Source organism: Macaca thibetana, chromosome 15 (assembly GCF_024542745.1).
Source record: "Macaca thibetana thibetana isolate TM-01 chromosome 15, ASM2454274v1, whole genome shotgun sequence".
Taxonomy (NCBI): domain Eukaryota; kingdom Metazoa; phylum Chordata; class Mammalia; order Primates; family Cercopithecidae; genus Macaca; species Macaca thibetana.
In genome coordinates, this window is record NC_065592.1 from 11698557 (window position 1) to 11705317 (window position 6761).

General features: G+C 48.1%; 1 protein-coding gene across 1 annotated transcript in view; it reads right to left on the reverse strand.

Moving 5' to 3' along the window:
* The window catches only part of GARNL3 (GTPase activating Rap/RanGAP domain like 3), a 598754-nt gene that overhangs the window by 507493 nt on the left and 84500 nt on the right, over positions 1-6761 (reverse strand). The window lies entirely within an intron of this gene.

Sequence of the window (6761 nt, forward strand, 5' to 3'; positions counted from 1 at the left end):
AAAAAAGTGATACCTATAGGTATCAAATATAGAGACCATTATTTATACATTATGAAATGTAACAGCATATCTTGCATATACATATGTATACTTTATTTTATTTATTTATTTTAATTTTTTTGAGACGGAGTCTCACTCTCACCAGGCTGGAGCACAGTGGTGTGATCTTGGCTCACTGCAACCTCTGACTCCCCGGTTCAAGCGATTCTCCTGCCTCAGCCTCCCGAGTAGCTGGGACTACAGGCGTGCACCACCACGCCTGGCTAATTTTTGTATTTTCACCATGTTGGCCAGGCTGGTCTTGAAATCCTGACCTCAAGTAATGCATGCACCTTGACCTCCCAAAGTGCTGGGATCACAGGCGTAAGCCACTGCGCCTGACCACATGTGTATACTTTGACTTAAATAGTCTCACACAACACAAGTTCTTTTTTAAGTTGCTTTTCCACACTCAACAATGCGTCATGGATATTTCCCCATGCCATAGAGGTTTATTTACACATGTATAAGTCATTTTATTATCATTATTATTAATTATAGAGATGGGGTCTTGCTATGTTGCCCAGGCTGGTCTCAAACTCCTGGGTTCAAGTGATCCTCCAACTTTGGTCTCACAGAGTGCTGGGGTTACAGACACGAGCCACGCGCCGAGCTTACAACATTATTTTTAATGATTCCCTAGTATAGCATTGTAGGAATGTACCAGATTTATAGATAGACATTATAGTGGCTTCCAGCTTTTCAATTTTTTTTTTTTTTTTTTTTTTTTTTTGAGATGGAGTCTTGCTCTGTCACCCAGGCTGGAGTGCAGTGGCCAGATCTCAGCTCACTGCAAGCTCCTCCTCTCGGGTTCATGCCATTCTCCTGCCTCAGCCTCCCGAGTAGCTGGGACTACAGGCACCCGCCACTTCGCCCGGCTAGTTTTTTGTATTTTTTTAGTAGAGACGGGGTTTCACCGTATTAGCCAGGATGGTCTCGATCTCCTGACCTCATGATCCGCCCGTCTCGGCCTCCCAAAGTGCTGAGATTACAGGCTTGAGCCACCGCGCCCGGCCGCTTTTCAATATTATAATCAACACTAGGATGAATAAATTTGTACATCTTCAGTTACTTAGAGTATCTCCTAGACTGAATTCTTAAAAGTAGTACTGCTATATCAAGGGAGTGATACATTTACAATTTTGAAACATGATATGAAATTACCTTCCAGAACTTGTTATACCAGCTTATGTTTCCAACAGCAGGATATGAATGTCCCATTTTCCCCTACCCTTGTCAATGCTGGGTATTGCCAACTGAATGGGTAGGAAAGTCGGCTTTCATTGTTGCTTTAATTGTTTTCTAGTGAGGTAAAACATCTTTACCGTGGATTATATTTATTAGCCTTCAGTATTTCTTTTGTGGATTGCTTCATGTTCTTTCCCCTTTTAAATGGGAGTATTCATCTTTTTTCTTATTAATTTTATAAGCTCTTTGTTCTATACGTTGCAAAGTTTTTTTTGTCTTAAATGTATAGTTTACATTTCAATTATGTGGGGTTTTTTTTGTTTTGCTTTTACTAAACACATTTTACATTGTATATAGTCAAATCTATTTTTCCCCTTAGGATTTCTTCTTTTTGGTCTTCTCCTTAATAATATCTTCCCTACTGCAAAACCAAGTAAATCTTCAACTCCTTAAAAAAAAAAAAAAAAAAAACTAGGCTGGGAACAGTGGCTCACGCCTGTAATCCTAGCACTTTGGGAGGCTGAGGTGGGCAGATCACAAGGTTAAGAATTCGAGACCAACCTGGCCAATACGGTGAAACTCCATCTCTACTAAAAATACAAAAAAAAAAAAAAAAAAAAATTAGACAGGCATGGTGGTGCCTGTAGTCCCAGCTACTCAGGAGGCTGAGGCAGGAGAATCGCTTGAACTGGGGAGGTGGAGGTTGCAGTGAGCCGAGATCATGCCACTGCACTCCAGCCTGGGCGACAGAGCAAGATGCCATCTCCAAAAAATAAAAATAAAAAATAGGCGGGGCGCAGTGGCTCACCACTGTAATCCCAGCAATTTGGGAGGCCGAGGCAGGTGGATCACGAGGTCAGGAGATCAAGACCATCCTGGCCAACACGGTGAGACCCTGTCTCTACTAAAAATACAAAAATTAGCCTGATGTGGTGGTGCACTCCTATAGTCCCAGCTATTTGGGAAGCTGAGGCAGGAGAACTGCTCGAACCCGGGAGGTGGAGGTTGCAGTGAGCCGAGATCGTGCCACTGCACTCCAGCCTGGTGACAGAGCAAGACTCCACCTCAAAAAATAAATGAAAATAAATAAATAAATAAATAAATAAAATGTTTTAAAAAACTAGTTTATGGTTTTATTTTTCTATAATTAACGGTTTAATTCACCAGAATTTTGTTTCACGGTCCTGTTCTTTCTTCACCTAGCTGGGCCTCCTCCCTCAGACTAGGACTCTTCTGGTCCCTCCTCCATCCAGCAGGATATAAGTTCTAAAGGGACCTCCAGATTAGCCCCAGGCAATCTCAGCCCTAGGCTGAGGCCTCCACTTCCAGGAGGTATGCACTGGCTCTCCCTTTGTTCTGCCCTCCAGGACCCAAGCGAGTGACCATCGTTGTGCCAGGGCAAGTCCCAGGTACAGAATACCCTGTTCCTGAATCCTCTGCCCTCTTTAGATCTCTCAGGGTTGCCAGGCCTTTGCCAGCCCTGTGGGGGCCGTTGATGAGGTTCTGTGGGCCTTATCTTCCACACAGAGCCACCAGGAAGGGAACCACTCAACCCTTTCCATCTGGGCCAGATAATGCCTGACACTTCACAGGGGTGCTGGCCTGGGAACCACTTCCACGAGTACAATCACAGAGAGTTGTGGCTTTATCTTCATGGTGGAAGGCTCTAACACTCACAAGGCCTGCAGATGGCCATGCCCTGACTACGGTCGGAAGTGGGGTCTTTCAACAGAGCCTGGTGGCAGGAGGTTCCTGGAGGCCCGTTCTGGGGGAAAGTCAGGGCGGGGGAGCGGGGCGGGGGCGGGGGGGCGGGCAACACAGTGGAAGAAAAGAAGGGAACTAGTAGTTTAGCTATGGAACCTAATAGCATTCCCATTTTACCACCAGCCTGACCAGGGCACAGGAGGGAGACAGGGCAAGAAGGAGAGAGAGAGACCAGAACCTGGAAAAGCCACTGTGATGAAAGGGCAAAGAGGAGGGTGAGACTAGCGACCGTCCCAAGCGCCTTCCCTCTGCAAAGGTGATACCCAAGCAAGGCAGGAAACCCTTTTCTCAGCTGAGGTGGCACCAACGCCTGGGAGCTGAGGCCCAGCTCCTTGAGGAAGCCCGAGCACCCCGGAGAGCAGGCAGAATCAGTGATCAAAGCGAGAGGAAGCTCTCAAAGGGAATGGATGGCATGAGAGGCCTGGGGGAAATTCGGATGCAAGACGCTCAGAGCCCAGATCTCTGAAAGTAAAGGTGATGGCTGGCTTCTGATTCTCACCTGAATATCTGGAGAGGGAAGGGGAGAGAGGGAATGGGCTGAAGAGGAAAAAAAGAGGATTTAGAAAAAACCCTGAAGACGGTACCCGTCCCCAGATGTGTGATGAACAGATCATCTGGCAGGGACAGGCTAGTTAAAATAACAGTCACATAAACGTAATTTGCTTGCCAAAGAAGTGTTCCTCCAAGTTATGGGTTCCACCACCTCGGTTCCAAGAAAATTCTGTTGGAAACAGGTCCCTAAACTGGAGGGGGTTGGGCAGAGACAAAGGGCAGATCTGTCCCCACAGCCTGGACTCCAGGGAAAAGGCGATAGCCCAGAGACACATTTTGCCTAGGGAAGCCCAAAGAAATGGCTAGACAGACAGACTGGATTTTGTCACTGAAGGTTTTTTTTTTTTTTTTTTTTTTTAAAGACAGAGTCTTGCTCCGTCGCCAAACTGGAGTACAGGGGCACAATCTCGGCTCACTGCAACCTCCGCCTCCCAGGTTCAAGCGATTTTCCTGCCTCAGCCTCCTTAGTAGCTGGGACCACAGGCGCCCGCCACCACGCCCGGCTAATTTTTGTATTACTAGAGACAGGGTTTCACCATGTTGGCCAGGATGATCTTGGTCTCTTGATCTCATGATCCGCCTGCCTCGGCCTCCAAAAGCACTGGGATTACAGGCGTGAGCCACCATGCCCAGCCATCACTGAAGATTTAAAACACGCTGTGGTCCCATGGAGTAGAACAGAGAGCAGAGGTGCAAGCTCCAGGGAGGCAGATTTGGGGCTCATCCAAAACTGTCAAATTTGCAGAGTCCCTTGGGAGGGAGCTGGTTTCCGAAACTGGAGATTACGTACGTGGAGGACTGTAGGAGCCCCAGTACTGGCAGGCCAGGTAGTAACTCACCTATGAGGTCCTTTTCCCACCGTTAGGAAACTGCAAGGTCTTCCCCTTCTACTTCCAGCACTCTGGAAAAGGGAACAGAATTCAAAAGGATCTTCACTCTCACTGGTACACCTAAAATGCACACAGAGGCTGTGCACTTTGGGAGGCTGAGATAGGAGGATCACTGAGACAGGAGTTCAAGACCAGCCTAGGCAACATGGCAAAACCCTGTCTCTACAAAAAATTAAAACATTAGCGAGGCAGGGTGGTCCGTGCCCATACTCCCAGCTACTTGGGAGGCTGAGGTGGGAGGATCAATTGAGCCAGGGAGGTCAAGGCTGCAGTGAGCCACAATCATGCCACTGCACTCCAGCCTGAATGATAGAGTGAGATCTTGTCTCAAAAAATGAAACACACACACACATACACACATATATGCAGGCACCAGTGAGTGCTAGAACAGTGAGGTTTATTGTATATCTTTGGCCAGGCAATGCACAGCAACCACACAGCACGGGCTCCACACATGATCCCAAGTTGATGTGGTCTGTAATGCCTTTCCTTCACCGTCACCTCTCTGCCATTTCTTTTGTGTTCTGAAGTTGTAAGCCCTATATGCTGACAAAAGATGTGCAAGGTAGGTCTGCTGTGAAAAACTGAAGGAAGGCCGGGAGCGGTGGCTCACGCCTGTAATCCCAGCACTTTGGGAGGCTGAGACGGGCGGATCACGAGGTCAGGAGATAGAGACCATCCTGGCTAACACGGTGAAACCCCGTCTCTACTAAAAAATACAAAAAACTAGCCGGGCGAGGTGGCGGCTGCCTGTAGTCCCAGCTACTCGGGACGCTGAGGCAGGAGAATGGCGTGAACCCGGGAGGCGGAGCTTGCAGTGAGCTGAGATCCGGCCACTGCACTACAGCCTGGGTGACAGAGCGAGACTCCGTCTCAAAAAAAAAAGAAAAAAAAAAAAAGAAAAACCGAAGGAAAACATCATAGAAGATGTTGAGTAAGTGCCATTCAGCCAGGAAGGTGGCTCACACCTATAATCCCAACACTTTGGGAGGCCAAGGCAGGAGGATCACTTGAGCCCAGGAGTTTGAGACCAGCTTGGGCAACATAGTAAGACCCCATTTCTACGAAAATAAAAAATCAGTCAGGCATGGTGGCGTGTACCTGTAGTCTCAGCAACTCAAGAGGATAACGTGGGAGGATCGCTTCAGTCCTGGAGGTCAAGGTTGCAGAGAGCTTTGACCATGCTACTGCAGTCCAGCCCAGGTGACAGAGCAAGACTCTGTCTCAGGACAAAAAAAAAGAAAAAAGAAAAAAAAGCCACTGAGGATTAAAGAGCTTTGAAGGAAATGGTCCAGGAAACAGAGGTGAAGACTAGAAGACAACTGGGGATTAGTGGTTGTTCTGTGACATTATAAAGAATGTTCGTAAACACCCCTGAAGCCACCCAGGCTTGGCCAACAATTGTAGGAATTATAATTGGAAGAAACCAGAGTAAGGATGGGTCTGACATCAGGACAAATGAAAGATGAGCCAATGACTGCCAATGGCCTTTGCCAGCAATGCAGTTCAATGTGGTCTACACAACATCTGCTCTGACTCAGTGCGTTGGCCTCAGTTGATGCTCCTATTTCCAGGACTCCACCCCCTTGGGATAATCCTCGAACCCTGCTGGAGGAGAAGCTCACCCGTTTCTTGATGTTGGGCTATTTTTCCAGCCTTACGGAGTAAGCAAATTCATCAGAAGCCACTGCCTGACATCTCAGAGTCACCAGAGTCAAACTGGGGCTAACGAAGGCAAGTGGCTTGCTAAAAGTCACGGTCAAAGGCAAGGATGAAAGCCAGACCTTCAGTTATGCTAGCCCATGCACTTTCTCCATCATTCCCTTGCCTCCCTCAGGAATCCCCGGGTCCCCAGCTAGCAGGTGAAGCCGGTTCCTGTACAGACCTTTCCTCCTGTGCCCCATCTCACGGCCCATCTCACCCCAGAGGCCTGGTGAGAATTCGCTTAACAGCAGCCCTTACTTATGGGTAAGGAGCAGGTCACCTCGCAGTCCCACAGGAGCTGAGGTCAATCTTGCCTGCATCCCAGCCAGACTGCCTTGTGCGACCCTTCGGGAGACACGCATTAGCTCATTCACTCAACAAACACTGCCGAGTGCCTACTGTGGTGCCGGGTCCTGTGCTAAGGATACTCGAGGGAGAGAAAAGAGTTTATAAACCCTGCTGTCAGGGAGCCTCCAGGTTAGAGGGAGAAATACTAACTGAATCATCTCGCTAATGAATATCCAATTACAAACTGAAATAGGTGCTCCAGAGAGCAGGAACACAGTTCAACAAGTGCTATGTTAGAGAGGCCTGACCTGGAGGGCTGCCGGCGGGAAGAGGGGG